We start from the raw sequence: 21,257 nt of genomic DNA, 5'->3' as shown, positions 1-21,257 counted from the left end.
TCTAATTAATTTTTGTTATATATAGAAAATGATTATTATAATATAAACTCCTATCTTCTGTTATCTGAAAGGTATTTTGTTCATTAATATTAACAAGGTCGCTCATTATAGAGAGGATCTTGGCTTTTAAATCGCTGACCAACAAAAAATCCTCGCTTCATCGGCCAACACCAATGAGTCATCTTCAACACTGCCTGTACTACAAGCAGGTGAGAATGAGGTTACAACATTAGTTGTATTCCTTCAACATGTAGTTCTAATTCAGATATGTCAATATAGCAATCTCTTATAAACTGCAATTCTATTTTACTTTATTGATATACACAGAAGGCAAGAGGCTAATTTTTAACTAGGCACCTGCTTAGCAGCAAATGCAACCTTGAATATTAAAACTTAGGACTGCTCATACATTTACTTAATGTTATTATATTAGGTTTCTTATTTAAATACCTTTGTTTTTTCTTACTATAATCAAACCTAGTTCGATTGCTTCTGGCATATTAACTGTGCTCCATAGATTCTGCCATTCTAATCTCGCTGGATCAGAATGTATTGAGACTCTGAGTCTAATTAAAAAAGATGCTTTTGCCTGATAAGGGAGGTTTGGAACTTTCAGCAGGTCAGTCTGACCTTCAACGCAATGAACTTCTCCACACAGGCCTTACACAGATCTGCTAATAATATTTTCGAATGGTTGTATATTCTTTAAAACACAGTACAGTTATTACAATATTTGTTGCAGTTTCAGAAATGTTCAATTTGTTTCCCAAAGATCAGCCTGCTTCCAGTAGCTGTGACAGTCTTGGGTCAGTTTATGCTCTCAGTGAGTCAGTTTCTACTCACAGGTGTGGGTGACAGTCTTTAAAAGCCTGATACAGTGCCTTGCATAAGTATTCACCCCCCTTGGACTTTTCCACATTTTGTAGTGTTACAGCCTGGAATTAAAATGGATTTAATTGGGATTTTTACCATTTGATTTACATAACATACTTAACACTTTGAAGGTGCAAAATATTTTTTATTGTGACACAAAAGTTAATTAAACAAAAAAAAGACATTTGTTGGTTGCATAAGTATTCACCCCCCTGAGTCAATACTTGGTAGAAGCACCTTTGGCAGCATTTACAGCTGTGAGTCTTTTTGGGTAAGTCTCTACCAGCTTTGCACATCTGGATTCCTGCAAGCTCTGTCAAGTTGGATGGGGACCGTTGGTGAACAGCAATTTTCAAGTCCTGCCACAGATTCTCAATCGGATTGAGGTCTGGGCTTTGACTGGGCCATTCTAAGACATTCAGGTTCTTGTTTTTAAACCACTCCAGTGTAGCTTTGGCTGTGTGTTTAGGGTCATTGTCCTGCTGGAAGGTGAACCTCCACCCCAGTCCCAGGTCTCTTGCAGACTGAAACAGGTTTTCCTCTAGAATTTCCCAGTATTTGGCTCCATCCATCTTGCCCTCAATCCTGACCAGTTTCCCAGTCCCTGCCGATGAAAAGCATCCCCATAACATGATGCTGCCACCACCATGCTTCATCGTGGGGATGGTGTTCTCAGGGTGATGAGCAGTGTTGGCTTTGCGCCACACATAGCGTTTTGCGCTAAGGCCAAAAAGTTCAATTTTGGTCTCATCAGACCAGAGAACCTTTTTCCACATGTTTGCTGTGTCTTCCACATGTCTTTTGGCAAAATCCAAACGGGATTTGATATGGTTTTTTTTTCAGTAATGGCTTTCTTCTCACCACTCTTCCATAAAGCCCAGTTTTGTGGAGCATCCGGGTTATAGTTGTCCCATGGACGGTTTCTCCCATCTCAGCTGTGGATCTCTCCAGCTCCTTCAGAGTTACCATTGGCCTCTTGGTTGCTTCTCTGACTAATGCTCTCCTTACCTGAGTTTTGGTGGACGGCCTTCTCTAGGCAGAGTCACGGTTGTGCCATATTCTTTCCATTTTCTAATAATGGATTTAACTCCGGGGGATGTTCAAAGTTTGGGATATTGTTTTATAACCCAACCCTGATTGGTGCTTCTCCAGAACTTTATCCCGGACTTGTTTTGATAGCTCCTTGGTCTTCATGATGCTGTTTGTTTAGATATGCTCTCTAACAAACTCTGGGGCCTTCCAGAAACAGGTGTATTTAATCTGAGATCATGTGACATTTTAATTGCACACAGGTGGACTCCATTCAACTAATTAGGTGACTTCTGAAGGCAATTGGTTGCACCAGAACTTATTTAGGAGTGTCACAGCAAAGGGGGGGTGAATACTTATGCAATCAAGACCTTTCAGTTTTTTATTTGTAAATAATTTTGAAAAATATGTAGATTTTTTTCCCCACTTCGACATTATGGACTATTTTTTGTAGATCAGTGACAAAAAATCCTAATTAAATCCATTTTAATTCCAGGTTGTAACACTACAAAATGTGGAAAAGTCCAAGTGGGGTGAATACTTATGCAAGGCACTGTACCTGCAAAAACTTAAATCTTGTTAGCTGGGCTCCCATCTCTACATTCTCATTCCCATCATCAGTGGGCAAACACATTTTAACTGAATCTGGGTCCATCAAAGAACCGCACACCCTTGCAACCGAGGCCTTTCATACAAAAGTATATAATGACTTATAGCTAGAGTCCTGCGTTTTACGCAACCTGTTTTTTTCAATTGTAATTCAAATGCTATCCTCTAGATGTCCCTGCAGCCACTCCAGTTATCGTAATCAAATTCACAATTAAGAAATCAACACATTACGCTTTGACTAATTAGAAAAACAAAAGCTAATTATGATGCATATAAATGGTAACTAAATAAATTGATGCGTTAAAAGAAAAATTGAGACCTATACATCGATTGAGAGTCAAAGACATCGCAATCAAAAAGCATTTCACTGAGCGAACGCACACAACATTATCCACCTGGTGTTCTGTACACCGATGGGTATAATTTATTTTGCGCAATTTGCAATTTATCTTTGGACCACACTCGAAAGTCAACAATAGACTGACATTTATTATCACAAAAAACACAGAAAACGAAAGGCTGAGATTGACAGCTATGAGACGGCGTCCTCTAGTAAAAAACGTAAGGGGAACGAAAATTCTGAACGCCAACGAGATGTTATTTTCGATTTGACAGAGGCATTTGTTTGTGCTAATATTCCACTGGAAAACATTGATAATCCCAAACTACGTGCACCTCTGAACAACCATGTAATAAATGCAGGAGCAATTCTTACAGCAGGTCAACTGAGAAGGGAATATCTACCCCAAATTGCTGAGTTTCACAAGATGAAAATTGTACAACTTGTAAAGATGTCTGACAGTGTATCTGTCGTTACTGATGAATCTACAAATGCAAAAGATCAGTATGTTTTGCTCATTTAGTTTGTTCTCCAAGGACTATCGAATACCTTCGAACTGAAAGTAATATTAGCCGATACAGTTAATCTGCACTTAAATCTGTGAATTACTCATCAGTGGCACAGGGAGTTGTGAAATGTTTAAACACATTTTGAGTTCATTTTAATATGGTGACTGAATTTGTCTCCAATAATACCAGTTACATGATCAAGGCATACAATTACATTCTTCGAGGTTTACTGCCAAATTCAGTACATTTGAATTGTAATGCCCACATAATAGCCCTTGCCAGCAATATCTGGGCAAATAATTTTCCGAAAGCAGACAAATTGGTTGCAACGTTAAAAAAATTGTTTAAACATTGCCAAAGCAGAAAACTATGTTTTAAAGACCATCTGACAGAAGCAATCCAACAAGAAGGCTGTACCTTACCCATAAAGTTGCCACTTGAGCCATGCATAACATGATGGGGCACTTGGTATTCTGCTGCTGAATATCATTCCAAATACATCCCTTTTTGCAGACTTTGTGGAAAAGGAAATGCACATTTCACCAAACACTGTAGTGTTAAAGGACCTTGTCACAAAGACGGCCGGAGTGGGTGGCGTCAGACCAGAAGCAGGAAATAAAACGACAGAGAGGTGTGGTTTGGTGGAGCTGAGCGAATGGTTTCGCTCAACATTTAATAAACAGAACAGAAAATAAAAAGGTTGTACAAACAAAACACAGGGCACGGCACTTGCGGCCAAAATAAACAGGTAAACAAAAATGAACAGACACTTAACAAACGGTGAACGGACAGACAAACACGGTGAGTACAAACAACTACTTATTATTATTTTTGTCTATTTTCCTTTCTCCTCTCCACACCCGTTCTCCACTCACGAACACCCAACCCCGAGTGAGTGCTATGTGTCTCTATATATACTGTTGTGCTGGGATTCAATTACTAATTAATTATTCACTTGAATCCCAGCACGTGAATTCATTATGTGCAACCCCGTGCTCACATATTATTACATACTTTAAATGCACGTGAAGTGCAATCCCGTGCCTAAATATAATTATACAATTTAAATCCTCGTGCTGCACACACCCATTTATATCCCGTGTACCAACTACAATACACCAACATTAACACACGCACCATACAACACATAACACACACATGCACACATGGGCGGGGCACATTGCCACAGACCTCCAAAAATTGCTTAAAGATGTGCAAAGTTTAAAATCTCAACTCTCCCTAATTGCGACGGATGCCAAGGGACTGGTGGATCTGATTCAGTCGTTTGAAAGCCATGAAGTGAGAGTCCATCAAACATATGATAAAGTTGCAGAATTAATAAATACATACCGAGCAATGGCACAAGACATACACAGCACAGACGCCGCAATAAACAAACTATGTGTAAAAACCTTCCATGACGTTTCTGAAAAACTGACTAATTACTACAATCCGGATCAATGCAAAAAGAAACCACGTTTTTTTCAATAAGCTCATAACTTTCTGATGGCAGTGAGGATATTCGACCCACAACAAGTGTGTAGTTTGGATCTGGAAGCCCTCCCATTATATTCTATTCCAGAATTTGATGCTGACTGTAAATCAGAAATGGACAAATATTATTATTATTATTATTATTATTATTATTATTATTATTATTTATTTCTTAGCAGACACCCTTATCCAGGGCGACTTACAAATACCTACCATATGCAAAAGAAAATGGCAGTAGAATGACTTTGAATGAATTTTGGATTAAAGCTGAAGAATTATTTCCCAATTTAACACGAAAGGCTAAAATACATTTGTCAGTTGTTACCAATTCTGTAGATGCTGAAAGAAGTGTATCTTCTTATGGCCAAGTTTTTACAGAACAATGTCAATCTATGAAAGAAGGCAGGGTTAACCAACTGACGATGCTTAAGTTAGCAACATTTAATGCATTGGACATTTTCTTTCATGAAACTGTAAGTGACACTTAATGTGCTGCTTGCGAACAACCTTGCATTATTATTATTATTATTATTATTATTATTATTATTATTATTATTATTATTATTATTATTATGTTATATTTGTAATATATGTTACAGCATTGATGTTATGATTTCAGTATGTTCCAGGAATCAGTGCTGTTTTTTTAATAATTTGTTGACCAATTATGTGTTCCTAATAGTAAAATGAAACATTTAAATTATTTATTTGCACATTCTAAGAAATAATATTGAATAAGATGTATTAGTAATAAAGGGATGCATGACTAAATAAATGTCCGTAGCTGCTGCTGCTGCCGCCTAATCAACGCGCCAATGCGCATTAATAGAATGACTAATTGAGATGATTAAAGGAATCGGGAGATTATTAATCAATAAGTAGTTTAATTAAGCAGACTACATGACCGCCTTGCGGTTGGAGGAATGAAGTGCAGCCTAAGAAAGCAGGTCGCGTAAAACACAGGGCCCTACTTATAGCACAAAAGGGACATGTCAGAACCATCTGTGACAGTACAAATTTTAGGCCTTTAGATAAAACTGATTGTTCAGTACTGGTAAGTGGCACGTTTTCAGGAATTATGACAACTTTTTTTAGATGTATTTTCTGAGATATTATTTTCTGATCAGTGTTGGAAGTTATTTCCTGCTTGGTAGTGGTAAGTGCAGTCCAATTCATAATTTTAGTTTTGTTCATGTAGTCATAGATGTCATCATTCAGTTCATGGCTGAGACGACGTGCATTGGAATACACGTTGACATTGTTGCCAAAAGCATTTTTTAAGGCTGTTTTAAAAGTTTCCATTTCTTTAGTAAGTCTCATTTTTTTCTTGATACATTGTTATTGTTTGTTTCATTATTTACTTACTACATTTTAAAATTGTAGATTCTACTGACCTGTAGTATTTTATGTTGTTTTGGTTTGGGTTGACATTTATTTTGAAACATAGAATTATGTTTTCTTTCAAACATTTTCTAATGAAAATGCAATGGTTGGTTAAACTGGTCTTGGTCCAGGTGGATTTTGCCAGCTTAATGACTAAAGATGGTTGCTCTAGGATCCAGATGATTAGTAAATTGGGTGATGTTTTTGAAGCACTGAGATGTTATTTTCTTTACAGTGGTCATGATGGTCAGTTTGCAGTAAAAAAAAGATATATACAGATAGTCAACTAACAGTCCAGTACAACACTGGTGCCGAAAGACCCATAAAAGAATGCACAACTCGTCGTACCTTGACACGAATGGGGTATGGCAGCCGACGACCTAACAGAGTTCCACTTCTTTCAGCAAAACACAAGAAACTGCGGTTGCAGTGGTCTAAGGAACAAAAACATTGGACACTGGAGAATTGGAAAAACATTGCCTGGTTTGATGAATCCCGGTTCCTGCTGTTTCACGCTGATGGGAGGACTAGGGTATGGAGAAAACCACATGAGTACATGCATCCATCATGCCGCGTGTCAACACTGCAGGCTGGTGGTGGTGGTGTGATGGTGTGGGGTGTGTTTTCATGGCACACGACCCTTGAGAAAAGTGGAGCAACGTTTGAATGCCACAGGATATCTAAACATCATTGCCAATCAGGTGCATCCCTTCATGGCAGCAGTGAATACATCTGCTAATGGATTTTTTCAGCAAGATAATGCCCCATGCCACAAGGCTAGGATTTTCCAGGAATGGTTCCATGAACATGACAGTGAATTCAGCTTACTGCAGTGGCCTGCCCAGTCACCAGATCTCAATCCAGTTGAGCATCTGTGGGATAAGATGGAACGACCTATTCGGAGTAGAGATCCACTACCAGCCAACTTGACACAACTGTGGGAAGCATTGGAGTCAACATGGGCCAGCATCCTTGTGGAACGCTTTCGACACCTTGTAGAGTCCATGCCCCGACAAACTGAAGCTGTTCTGAGGGCAAAAGGGGGTGCAACTCAATATTAGGAAGGTGTTCAAATGTTTTGTACACTCAGTGTGTGTATATATATATATATATATATATATATATATATATATATATATATATATATATATATATATATATATATATATATATATTCTGAGGATGATGTTAAGATGATGTCAGAATAGAATGTTCATTCCAAGAGGCTCCAACGTTCCAAGTTTGAAGATAAGCTCATGTTCTCTTTGCTTCTGAGTAGAATTTGTACCAAAACACTGACTGATTCCACAGATGGTGATGTCTTCAACAGTGTGATTATTGCTGTTGAAGTGTTGGGCTACTGGAAATGTCAAGGCGTTGATTCAAATGCTTCGTAAATGTTCCACAAAACTATCTACTAAACATCTTTTAGTTTTCCCAATGTATAATTGGTTGCATTTTGTGCAGATGATGCAGTACACTACTCCTTTAGAAGTACATGTAAGGGGCTGGTGGATGTGGAGTGATGATTTAGGGTCTCTGATCTCAGTTTGGGAGTTAATATATTTGCATGTCGTACATGGTGGTCTGTTGCATGGGACTGTGCCTTTTAAAGGTTCTGCAGAAGAGTGAATTTCACTGTGGACCACGTATTCTTTTAGATTCTTGTCTCTTCTATACGACATTAGTGGAGGATTTTTAAAAATAGATGCTGTAGATGAGTCTTACTGTAGAATTTTAAAATTTCTTTGCACAATTTTCTGTACTTGTCTGTTCGCGGTGTGGTAAGTGAGGACTAGAGGAATTCTGTTCACTGTATATTTTTTAGTGGTATGTAAAGCATGCTTTCTGTCTAAAAACAAAACACGGGATTTAGCACTGTTGATGATCTCATCTGGAAAACCGCAATTTGCAAAAAATCCACACATTTCCTGACTTTAAATGAAAAAAAGTCTTGATTATCACTGCAAATACGTCATTCTTAAACATTGGGAATAGGGAATATATATATATATATATATATATATATATATATATATATATATATATATATATATATATATTAAGGCTGTCAATTGAGTAAAAAAATGAATCACTATTACAAATTTTAATTACTGCATCCATTTCATTCAAGTTTGTTTCATTACTTATTATTATTATTATTATTATTATTATTATTATTATTATTATTATTATTATTAAGTTATATAAGTTATTCTTATTACCTAAGGCCTTATATGGTCTTGGAGCTTCTTATCGTCAAGATCTGCTGACCTCAGATTCCTTCAATATGATAATATGATAATATGATTAGAGAAGTAATATGATCCTGAATGGTTTACTGTTAATGCTTTGGAGTTTTAGAATGGCAGAAGTATGGACGATGTGTCTTACTGCTCTTCATACTGTGGCCATTTAATGTAACATATTGTAATCCATGTATTCTACTTATGGATGGTGCACTTTTAGTCACCACGGGATTACCTGTTGAATAACCCTGGTTAGAGATCACAAACTGTTATGAATCACAAAATAAGACAGACTGACTTGGGAAATACAGTAGGGTTGGAATAGTAATTTATTTATCCAAGACAGAAACTAGTATAACCTAGAATTATTTGACAGATAAAAATCCTTCCTTCAAGAAGTACATTGAAAGCTGAAAAGTATGTTAGGACCATGAAATGGTATGATGGCATGACCATGCCACTAGCTATTTTTCCAGACCTGTATACTAGCTTTTTTGTCTAACCCAATGTCACTGACTGTAGGTAGCCTCTAAATTTTCATATCAAAATGGATTGGCATTCATAAATGCAACCTTTTAAGAGCTTAATATGTTACCTTGTATGTTTTTTTTTCTGTCTACTTGTCCAATTTGTTTTTCTTTACCTGAAATCACACATGATTTCCATTACACGAGAGTAGATGTTAAAACTTCATGCTGATTTGAACTCGGCTCTCGCCAAGATAAGCACCAACTAAGACGTAGCTTTACAGTAAACTAATGTGATCCATATGTGTCTCCATCCATTTACTATGGGGCTCCCGAGTGGCGCATCCAGTAAAAGCACCCTGCGTAGAGTGCAGGATGCGCCCTATAGTTTGGACATCGCGAGTTCGAGTCCAGGCTATTCCTTTGCCGACCGAGGACGGGAGCTCCCAGGGGGCGGCGCTCAATTGGCCGAGCGCCCCCCGGGGGAGGGAGGGCTAGGTCGGCCAGAGTGCCCTCGGCTCACCACGCACCAGTGACCCCTGTAGTCTGGCCGGGCGCCTGCGGGCTTGCCTGTAAGCTGTGTTGTCCTCCGACGCTGTAGCTCTTGGGTGGCTGCATGGTGAGTCCGCAGTGTGAAAAAAAGGGGTCAGCTGACGGCACACGCTTCGGAGGACAGTGTGTGTTCGTCTTCGCCCTCCCGAGTCAGCGCAGGGGTGGTAGCGGTGAGCTGAGCATAATAAAAGAATTGGCCATTCCAAATTGGGAGAAAATAATAAAAATAATTGGCAACGACTAAAAAAAAAACAAAAAAAAAAAACAAAAACTATAAAGCACTGTCATTTTAGTCAAATGCCAATAATTTTAAAGATTGAATAAATGGTGTAAAATACTGAATGGAGGTCTCAAACCCCCTCATACTGTATGTTTATTTTTTTCCTATTTGGTCAATGAACCTTTCCATGGCTACTTCCAGCAGATCTCAGATAATAAAGGATTGCTTGGTACGCTGTTTACTATAGTAGAAAGTTGTGCATGGTTATGTCACAAACAGGATTTTTCACAGCTGAAGTCTCTTAAGCATAATGTACGACTTCATGCAAAAAATGTAGTAAATTGTATGACTTTTTTGTGTGAAATGGCGAATTACCCACCATTTAGTCATACAATGTTTTAGACGTGCACTTCCTCTAGCGTGTGGAACGTGTGTGGTATGTGCTGCTACATCACATAAATAATGACTGGAGAGAGTATCGACTTTCTAAGCTGCGTGGAAACCCGGTCAGTGTTTCAAAGTGCTCGAGAATGCTAAGGGATTTGTTCTGTAGTTTAGGTGATTTAAATAAGCATTTGAAGTGAGTACAAATAAAAATCTGAAGTGCTAGTCCAAAGTAATGATGTTCAAGGTTATTTTCCAAGTGTCCTCAGAAATGTACTTGGTTTAAATTAATACATCTTTTTAAAGAACCATTTGGGGGAACTTTAAATACAATAACCATGCAAAAAGGAGATGCATTTTTGCAAGAAAGTTATTTTCTTGCACGAGGCAAATCTATGTTATGATAATAACCTCACAAAGACCTAGATAACATAACCATTTAATACTAATGAATATACATATTAAATTGTCATTCATAAATGATTACATTTATAATATTAAATACAATTTTCCACTGTATTCATTTATATGAACTGATAACATGTAATATATTATAATCATCTGTACAGTAGATTCATAATCATATTTTTTTATTGAGATAAATATACTTATTTTTGTATTGGGTTGTAGGTTCATAACTGAGTTGAAAATGACAACAAATTGAATTATTTAACTGAAATAGGTATTGATAGATTGCTATGCAAATTTAGTTGCATGCAATGAAAAAGGCAAGCGTATCAAAACAACAGAGATTCTCAAAACTCTTTATACAAATTGTCATATGAAAAAATAATTCACTCACACACAATGGAGAAATCAAACCAGAAATTAGAACTATCTGATATGTTCTGTATCTGTTAGGGTAACTTGTTTAATTTTTGTATTGATTGGGCAGCCTTGGATATATATAAAGATATACATGCTTTATGAATACGGGGCTGTGGCAGAGCAAGAGCTCTGCCTGTAAATATTGTGGTGTTTTGTGTGTGTTTTGGTGGTGGATGGCAGGGATGGGGTTAATTCTTGTCCCTGCCAAAAACATGTGAGAATGTGGCTGTTCCTTAATGGAATAATTAGTGATAATTGGGAGCAGCCACATCCTATGAAAGGAGAGCTTAGGGTTCCATTAGGAGAGACTACTAAGGAGCTGGAACCAGAGAGGAAAGATACAGTGTTTGTTATCCACGTCTAAACAATAAATGCTGGGGGTTATTTTGACAGGGAAACAGCTTAGCTGTCCCATATAGCTTAGACCTGCAACAGTTTAGTTAGTACTCCTGGAAGGAGTTAGGTTTTTGGTAGTGATGGGAAAAGTGAAGCCTCTTGAACCACTGAACCCTCTGAATCATTTGTTTCGGAAAAAGATTCGCTGAGCCGAAGCACATGAAGCGCTTTATGCTCTTCAGTGCCATCTCTTGGTAGATCTGCACAACTCAATACATTGAGAGTAAAGACAGCCCCCTGTCTCCAGAGAGAAGTCTACTTTACTAAATGCCAATTGCACTAATGCTCAGAGCAATGTGTTATATAGTGACATTTCATACATTTTTTACATGCAATTTCATTTATTTTCTCTGTTAATTCAGCATCTATAATTTCTCGGTTAATTCGGCTTTTATTTCGAAATTGTCTGGAATATTTATTTTACATATCAACCACTCGTGCAATTAACCAATAAAACCTTCTTAAATAATCTAGAAATATAAAAGTGTTGTTCAAACGAAAGCAAGCTCTCGTTTGAAATAAGAGTAATTTAATGGGACTTCAGCAACCGTAGTGCGTAAGGTGGTGTGATAAGTAGGATATTTTGAGTCATACTTACAACAGATTCTTTGGTGGCACATATAGTATAGCTCTAGCTATAAATAAATAGTGGATTCGAATCCCTGACGTTTTCTATTTTTTAAAGAAATGGTGTACTCCGTATCCTTTATACGCTTGTAATAGATCAGGGAATTTTTTTACCAATACTATTCATAAATAGCTCTGTTTGTACATACTTAATGCTTTTTTGTGTGTTGTTAATTTGAAAAAAATATGTAAATGCTTATGAAATATAAAACAAAACGCAGCACCTTGATTGATTTAGCTTGACTGAAACATCACACTGTGAGCACTGTTGACAAAAAGAGTATGTTTCCTTCCTATCAGCTACTGCTAAACACCGTTCATGGGTCACATGACCTAGTGGTTCAAATGAACCACATGAACCTTTGCTTCGTAACACTGTTGGCTTCAATTGGTTCATGTGGGGTCGAATCAGCTGAGGCTTCAGTCCCATCCCTAGTTTTTGGTTTTGTTTATTTTTGTTTTGGAGTTCAAAATAAATATACAGGCTTGTCCTGTTGAAAACCTTCCTGTGCTTTTGTGGAGTCCTGTTCCTGTTACACAAAAAACAAGTGAAGATGGTCCTGTATGTGGCAAGCTCATCCTGGGTTTGTCACAGCGGCAAAAATAACAATGTGAGTGGCAAAAACATAAAATAATATATGTATATATAAAAAAGCCTTAAAGATGCTTTATGAATATGGCCCAAAGTATTGTTATTTAAGCAGGATTGCCAACCTTGCAATTCTGTTTTTACTGACATAGAGACTAAAGTTGCCTGTTTTTTTTTTTCTTTTACTGACACTTTTTTTTTGTTTACTGACATTTTAAAAAACTCAAACAATGAAATACATTATAAAATAGGCTATTTTATGTACCTGCATTTCTTCAGGTCTTATTTACTTCTAATGGTCATACATGGACACATTTACAGACTGGATCGTTTGCTTTGTTGGTCTGAAGCTGGTGCAGTTTAACAGCAGTCTTGATAGTCAGAATTAAATCCACAATGTCTTTAGACAGTTGATTTCTTATGTCTGTTTTTACAAGGTTCATCTGAGAAAAAACTTATTCTAATGTTTTAAGTACAGTGTGACAAAGCCAACACATTAATGGGAAACTTGGTAAGTGTCGGAAAGCGTAGATCTCCGCTAGATGTAGACAAGAGTGCAATTTTGTGACAGTATTCATCAGCCCCCAGATCCTGACTGAGATCTGTCAAGTCAATCACTTGGTACTGCACAAATTCCATTTCTAGGAAAAAAATAAATAAATCCTTTTCTGGGCTTCCAATTTCCAATCTGTAAGAAAAGCATTGCAAGGTGGATGATGTCTCCCGAGCTTGCTGTGCTTTGGCTACTTGGTTGAAGAATGCGTACTAATTTCAGCACAGTATTGTTAATTCTTTTTTTGATACTTTTCACTTCCAGGTGTAGGAATATGCCTTTACTTTGGTCCAAAATCACTAACATATGGTGTGTTGTTATTTAAAAGTTTATGAATAGTGTTAAAATGTGACTTTTTTTTTTTTTACTGACTGTCCATAAATTTACAGACGGTTGGCAATCTTGTATTTAAGTTTTAAAAGGGCTGAGGGTGGTGTGAAAATTGTATTCATATTTGTATTTCATCAATGACCAACTGCAAACTCTTGTCTATTAACATAAATCACTTTATGCATGCTATCTTTCGACGACTCCACTATTTCAGCTGCTTAAGCCGGTGCTTTGATATAGTAGAATTATTTCTTCTCTTTAATAATTTAAAACCAAGATCAAGACCTTTCTTTGTAATAGGATTTATTCATGCTGATCATGCTATTTTAGCAATAAAGCCCATGAGACATTTTAACACAATTCAGCAGCAGATCATAAAGGAACTGGGAGAGGTAATTACTGGTCTGGTTGTGTATAGCGAGGATGGTGCTGGGCAGCACTGTCAGGCCACCTGCAAATGTTATGGTCTGGTCAACAAAGAACTGGACATGGATGTAGCTTAACTGATTCCCCTTTGAAATAACTTTGAAGCTATGATTCAAAAGATGAAACATGTCCGCAGCATTAACTTGGTTTTAAAACATTTCCCTCTTTTGTTTTACCACCCAAATGAATGAAATAATTAATAGAAAATAATTTAACAACCAATAGCAATAGATTGACATGATCTTGGACGCCAAGTAAAGATGGCACCCAACTCGTTGCTTATTTAAAAATTTCATTACTTGATTACAGACTTGAGGTTGTATAGAAAAATGTCACTGCAGGTTCACAAAAAAGTGCTCCCCCAAGTTTTGCTTCTTGCTCTTGATTATGATGACATTATTTGTTCCACAGCATCTCGGTCATATCTTAACAATCTAAACATAAGTCTATATACATTTTATTGTCACAACAAATAAAACTGTTTTGTTGAAGTTTGTTTACGTTTGAAATTAATTTGGGTTAAAAGTGGGGAGCCCATGACAAGAACAGTGGGGGTTGGAAAGGAAAAAATTGGTAAATAATACTATACACAGTATCTTGCAGCAGTGTGGAGTAGTGGTTAGGGCTCTGGACTCTTTACTGGAGGGTTGTGGGTCCCAGGTGGGGGACACTGCTGCTGTACCCTTGAGCAAGGTACTTTACATAGATTGCTCCAGTGAAAAACCCAACTGTATAAATGGGTAATTGTATGTAAAAATAATGGTTAAAAAAATTAATGTAATTGTATGTAAAAATAATGTGACATCTTGTAACAATTGTAAGTCGCCCTGGATAAGGGCATCTGCTAAGAAATAAATAATAATAATAATAATAATAATAATAATAATAATAATAATAATAAATATCTTAGCTACTTTGGCTTCAGAAATATAAGAAGAAATGTTGCACAATATAGTTTGAATATTGTCGAATATTGATTATCTCCAGCAAAGGTAGATTCTAATAAAGTCTGACCTTTCTAGTTTACATTGATATATTGCTCAGTTTTTGAAAAACAACCTTTGATCTGGGTCACTGATACAAACAAAGTCCTCATGCTCATTTATCTAGACATTTGAGTGTATAAATGTACCATCAATCAATTTAAAGGGTTAGCTGAAAACATGGAGACAGCACTCTGACCTTTTGAGGGAGAGGTCCCAACAATTACCCGCGGTGTGTTGTTCTGTTTCAGTTAGCATAACAGAGATGTGCGAACCGGTTCCTGCTTTGAAACCGATGAACCGGATACAAATATCAAGGATCCGGTTCCAGTGAGTGCTATGATGTTTTTAATAAAACTGATTATTAAAAACATGAATTTCTGTCAGAAAAAATAATTTGATAACTGTAATTGACACATTCTTAGAACAAAAAGGTCTGCAATATATTTATTACATCATTAACGGGTTAAAAAAAAAAGCTTTCTAAAAATGTAATTTAACCCCAAGCCGAGGGGGTCGAATTTCATCTTGGGATCCTAACATATACATTGACCTGTTTGCACATACCATGTGGTTAAATATTTCTGCATCATTTATGTATCATATCTTATATGTACAGTCTGTCAAATATTTTTCCTTTGAATAACATATTTTATGTATCCTCCAGTTTTTGCAGTCTATTATTTCCCCCACCCCCCACATTGACATACGGACATGTTTTTCTAAATAATTTTGGAACCAGAATCGGAATTGAAATACTCAGTTCCAGTGACAGATACCCGGTTAACAACCGATTCCAAAAATCTCCTCAAATGCACATCACTATAGCGTAAGCCAAGATGTCACTTTGAGTTGTAAACTTTTGTCTAAAACGTTTTTGCATGCTTCACTACTTATTGTAGTGTGATCATTGTACTGTCTGCATTTTCAAACATAAAATTGTGTTATAAGCCCTTCCCTAGTAACAAGAAGAGGTTTGTTGCACCCACATCCACTAGTTATATTCCAGTGATATTCTAAAAATATTTTTTTTGGCTTTCACAATCAATATCTAGCCTGAAATAGATTTGCATACACAGTATCTATGATCTAAGATAGTTAATATTATACAAATTTGACTGAAGGTGAGATAGTGGAAAATTATTGCTGGAGGGTTGAAAAAGTGATTGACATTGGGTTTTTATGCACCAAAGCTGAAGGCTCAATCATTAGACATTTTAAACTTGTCAACAAAGATATACATAGAAGCCAAAGAAGCTTCGTTGTTCTCTGCACATTATACCCCCAAATTATCCATTGCATGTACATTGCCTGGTCACTTCATGAGGACCTGTAACAAATATTAGGTTGGGTCAGTTTGTTATGATCACAGCCTTGACATGACGTGGCATAAACACCAGAAGAAGTAAATTTGCACAGTCATTTTGCAGTTTTCCCATGGTTATACTATGCATTTACCATAGTTTGCCATGTTTTTTAATGTGTTTTACTATACCTCTCTCTACTTACATATGCTTTACCATGCTTCCACTGTGCTTTATTACACTTTGCTATGTTTTTAATATGAGAAACTTTTATAAGAGCCGGGAGGTGCCTAGAGGGATTTTAACCCAATCTGTAATTAATATTTCACACAACTGGTGCAGTGCTAGAAAGTGGATTGTGATGATGAATGCATCTATCAAATTCATCCCAAACATGCTCAGTTGGATTTGGAACTGTATCGCCTGCCAGAGGCTGTGCAGGACTGGCTGCACATTGCGCTGCCTGCTGGAAGCTGTGTGAGGTGTTGCCTCAGGACTGGTAGTAGTATGTAAATTAGTTGCGCAATGGATTCTGGGATGGGGGAACTATTTGGGGGAAAATGTTAATTCTGTAAATATTTGATTGTTAGTAATTGTTGTTTTATTGCCCTTTTATTGTTGTGATGTTGCATTACTGCTTGAGAAGGTTGTTTTGCTTAATTGTTGTTATTGCTGTTATTGCATTAAGAGCTTCTGTGTCTGCCTCTCTCCATTCGAGCAAATAACCCATAACGGTGCCAGCACATTGCAGAACGAATCAGGGGCTTCTTACATTCTTTCTCCACAGATAGCAATGAGACACACTGGTAACTGCATTAAGGCTGGCCACTTCGGGAGGCTTACCAGGCGAAGTTCTGCATAGCGGCCTGGGGGAACAGCTGGAGCACAGTGGAAAAAGCAGGACAACTGGCAGCGGCACTTGAGGGAAAAGCCCTGCAAGTACTGTTGGACCTCGGCGAGCCAACGTGACTTCAACGCTATGTCAGCAGCGCTTGGCAACCGGTTCGGGTGGAGCCTGCCGCCAGTCTGCGCCAGTGCCTGGGCATTCACAAGAGGGTGGCTGAATTAAAGCTGAGGGTCCTCGCAGCCGATGTCTTGTATCTGGAACGGACCTGACCATGGAGGCGTTTGTTTATGGCCTGACCCCAAGCCAGCTCCGCCAGCAGGTCTGACTCGCCACGCAAACATCTGTGGATCAGGCCCTGACCCACACTGAACAAGTCGGGGCTGTGCTCAAGGAGGGTGAGTGAGGCCAGACCACCAGAGGGGTCTGCTGTGCGGTGGAAGAAGAGGATGACATCACCACCATGTCCCACAACCCCAGGAAGCTCAATGTGGTGACCCGGAAAGACTCGTACCCCTTCACCCGAATCGACGTGGCACAGGTCACAGGCTCATGTTGGTTCAGCACCATCAACCTGCGTAGTGGATAATGGCAGGTCAAGCTGGCCCTGGAAGCACGGCCAAAGGCGGTGTTCTCCATCAGCCAGGGTCTGTGGCAATTCACGCCTCATGCCCTTTGGACTGTGCAATGCCCCAGCGATGTCATGGTGAAGTGAATACATACATAGTTATTGAAATGTTTAATTTTACTTTGTAATGTCTCTAATTTCTGTGCCTTTTTGTATTCCAACATTTCTGGATTATGTAAATTATTACTGGAAAAAAGGGTCGTGATATGAAGACCTGTTACAACTGTATCTCTTGTGGGGACATGCCTTTATCTGGTGTATCTTTTCTATCTGTCCACAATATCAAAACTACAGATTTACTTTCTTTTGCATGTTCTAATAAATGAATTTACTCAGCTTAATTTAGTGTGTAGTTCAAAGTTATACATGGGACTACTTTATTGGTGTAAGGATATTTAATAATAATAAAAAAAAACTAATAATTTTTTGCCCTAAACATGATTTATGCTTTTTTCTTTTCTTCAAATCCACTGTTTGACCTGGATTATAAATGCAATGAGGCCCTTCAGGGCATGCGTATACGCTGAATATATGAACTTCTCGGGGGTTGGAGGCACTTGACTTTGTCTCGTGCCTTGCAACGCCCTGAGGTGTCAGTATATTCGACATATACGGACACCCTATTGGGCCTTATTTCATATATATATATATATATTTTTTTTTTTACTTTTTTACTCCCGATGTGATTGTAATCAACCTGTTGAATGGGACATTATCAAGAACATTATGTCTTTTATGTGGGCCAGTAGAAATCCCCTCCCTCCCCCAACTATCAAGTCAATATCAATCATGTAGTGGGCTGATTGGAACCTTCTCAGTCACACCATATGAATAATAATAATTTAAAATACACTTGACAAATGTGCCCCTTTTAACTGCAATACTCTGAGTGGAGAATCGTAAAAAAAAGCAATAAAGTGGGAGATGTGTGGATAGGGTAGATCACATTTGTTCGGGGATTTGAATAGTTGTATTCTGTTACTAAAAGTATGCCTATGGAATTACCTATGTTGATCATCCATACTGGTAATGCCCTACTACACATTTTAATGGGTAAAAGGTCCCTACTGGCCCATATAAATGGGATGATTTTCCTTGATAACTTTCCATTCAATGGCTTGATAATAATCACGTTTTGCTAGTCCTGCCTAAGTCATGGTTTCATTCTTCTATTATTATTATTATTATTATTATTATTATTAGTTTATTTAGCAGACACCTTCATCCAAGGCTACTTACAAAGACTAGGGTGGGTGAACTATGCATCAGCTGCAGACTTACTTACAATTACGTCTCACCCGAAAGACGGAGCACAAGGAGGTTAAGTGACTTGCTCAGCGTCACACAATGAGGCAGTGGCTGAGGTGGGATTTGAACCGGGGACCTCCTGGTTACAGGACCTTTTCTTTAACCACTGGACCACACAGCCTCCTGACAAGGGTTTGCCATTTGTCTTTCATAATAAGTATCTATTATGGTGCTCTCCAACATGCTCTGCAGGACATAGAACTAATATTGCTTGCTTCTTACCACCCCCTAGCCTCTCTCACTGTGCGACATAAGGTGACAAATGAAGAGAAAACAACACAATTGTTTATCATGACTGTTCCTGTTATTCTTGCATAAAATGTACAACATCAATTCTGTATTAAAGACAATCAACATTAATAATATTATTCTGCAGCTTCAAATTGTCAGTGTGATAGATGTTGAAAAAATTATAAACAAAGTAAAAGTAATCTAATCTTAATATAAGGCCAGATGGTACTATTATATTTTTCATTATTGAGTTAATTTCATCTGATGGTCTCTTTTTGTCAGTTTTAATCTGTACTGCAGTGTTTTGTCAAGAAATCTGTACTGCAGTATTTTTACAGTGGAAAACTCCTTTGGAATATTGTAATTGAAGGAACTGTGATAAATGTTCATGCAGTCTCCATTATGTACATGTAAAATAAAATATTAACCTGAAAAAGTTAATATTTCAGTATTTTGAATGATTAATATGCAATGCTCTGTTATCTGGGCTACCAAATCATGCCTTATTCCATTTTGCAGCTCGTTCAAAATGCAGCTGCTAAGGTGCTAAGTAGAACAAAGAAAAGTGACTGCGTAACTCTGGTATTGGCTGCAATTCATTGGCTTCCAATACATTGTAGAATTGATTTTAAGATTTTGCTGCTGACTTATAAGGCGCTCCATGGTCTGGCTTCTGATTATTTAAAAGAGCTCCTGTCCCCATATGTACCTATCCGTGCTCCAAGGTCAGCCGATTCTGGACTTCTTGCTATTCCAAAGACAAAGAGAAAGGGTGAAAAAGCTTTCAGTTATAACACACCAAGACTGTGGAATAATAGAAGAGTCACTTAATGTTTTTAAGTCAAGGTTAAAAACTCATTTTTTTATTAGCTTTTAAATCCTGATTTTATGTATCCATCTATTGATATTGTAATTTTACTCCTCTCTTTTTATTAATTGTATTGTATGTTTTTCTTTCACTGTATTTTTGTTGCTTTTAATTATTGAATTGTAATAAATGTTATTTTTCTCTCAATCTTACAATATTTTCTGTACTTAATTTGACTGTATTCTTGTTGTTGATTTTATTGCATTGTAAAGCGCTTTGGGACACTGTGTGAAAGGCTCTATATAAATAAATAAACTTTAAACTTTAATATTCTGGCTATATCTCACTAATATACTGTATATATATATATATATATATATATATATATATATATATATATATATATATATATATATATATAATATTATTATTATTATTATTATTATTATTTATTTCTTATCAGACGCCCTTATCCAGGGCGAATTACAATTGTTACTAGATATCACATTATTTTTACATACAATTACATTATTATTTATACATTATTTTTACATACAATTACCCATTTATACAGTTGGGTTTTTACTGGAGCAATCTAGGTAAAGTACCTTGCTCAAGGGTACACCTAGTGTGGAATAACATGCTTACTGGGACTAGTTTCGATTTTTAGTATAGTTTAGCTCAAGGTTCTATCTAAAAAGATATTGAGGCATCCTCTTGCTGTGAATATAAAATGTATACCCCAAACGATCATTTAGTGTGTGTGTGTGTGTGTGTATATATATATATATAAGGATACACTACAACAAAAAATGACTACAAGTGATTCTGACACAGCATCTTTCAACAACAACAAAGCAAGACACGGACAGTTCAGTTATATTGCTCAATTAATATGTAGATTCAAGAGAGAAAGGTTTTGGCTGAAGGTAGGAACATGTTGAGTTAGGAGGCATTTTAGAGTGTGTATTTAATGACAGATTGTATTGGTAGTTCAGACTCCATCGTACACAGACTGTCCAGTAATTGCTCCATTCATTCCTTAGGCAATGTCCAGATTATAAATAGGGGTTTATAAGTTAATAAAAAAATTAAATCGACTTACTAATTACAAATGCATCGTTTTTCTCTTTATATGTATGTCATCCTTGTTTTTTATTTTAAAAAAATGTTAAAATTTTCGGGATTATTTTCTTAGAACGTCTTTACTCAGCGGAAAGTTCAAGGTAAATTTAGGTGTTTTTTTTTTTGTTTTTTTTTAAAGAAAACAATGGTAAAATAATTTTCTAATAG

Source organism: Acipenser ruthenus, chromosome 1 (genome assembly GCF_902713425.1).
Source record: "Acipenser ruthenus chromosome 1, fAciRut3.2 maternal haplotype, whole genome shotgun sequence".
Lineage (NCBI taxonomy): Eukaryota > Metazoa > Chordata > Actinopteri > Acipenseriformes > Acipenseridae > Acipenser > Acipenser ruthenus.
Note: the sequence above shows the minus strand (reverse complement) of the source record.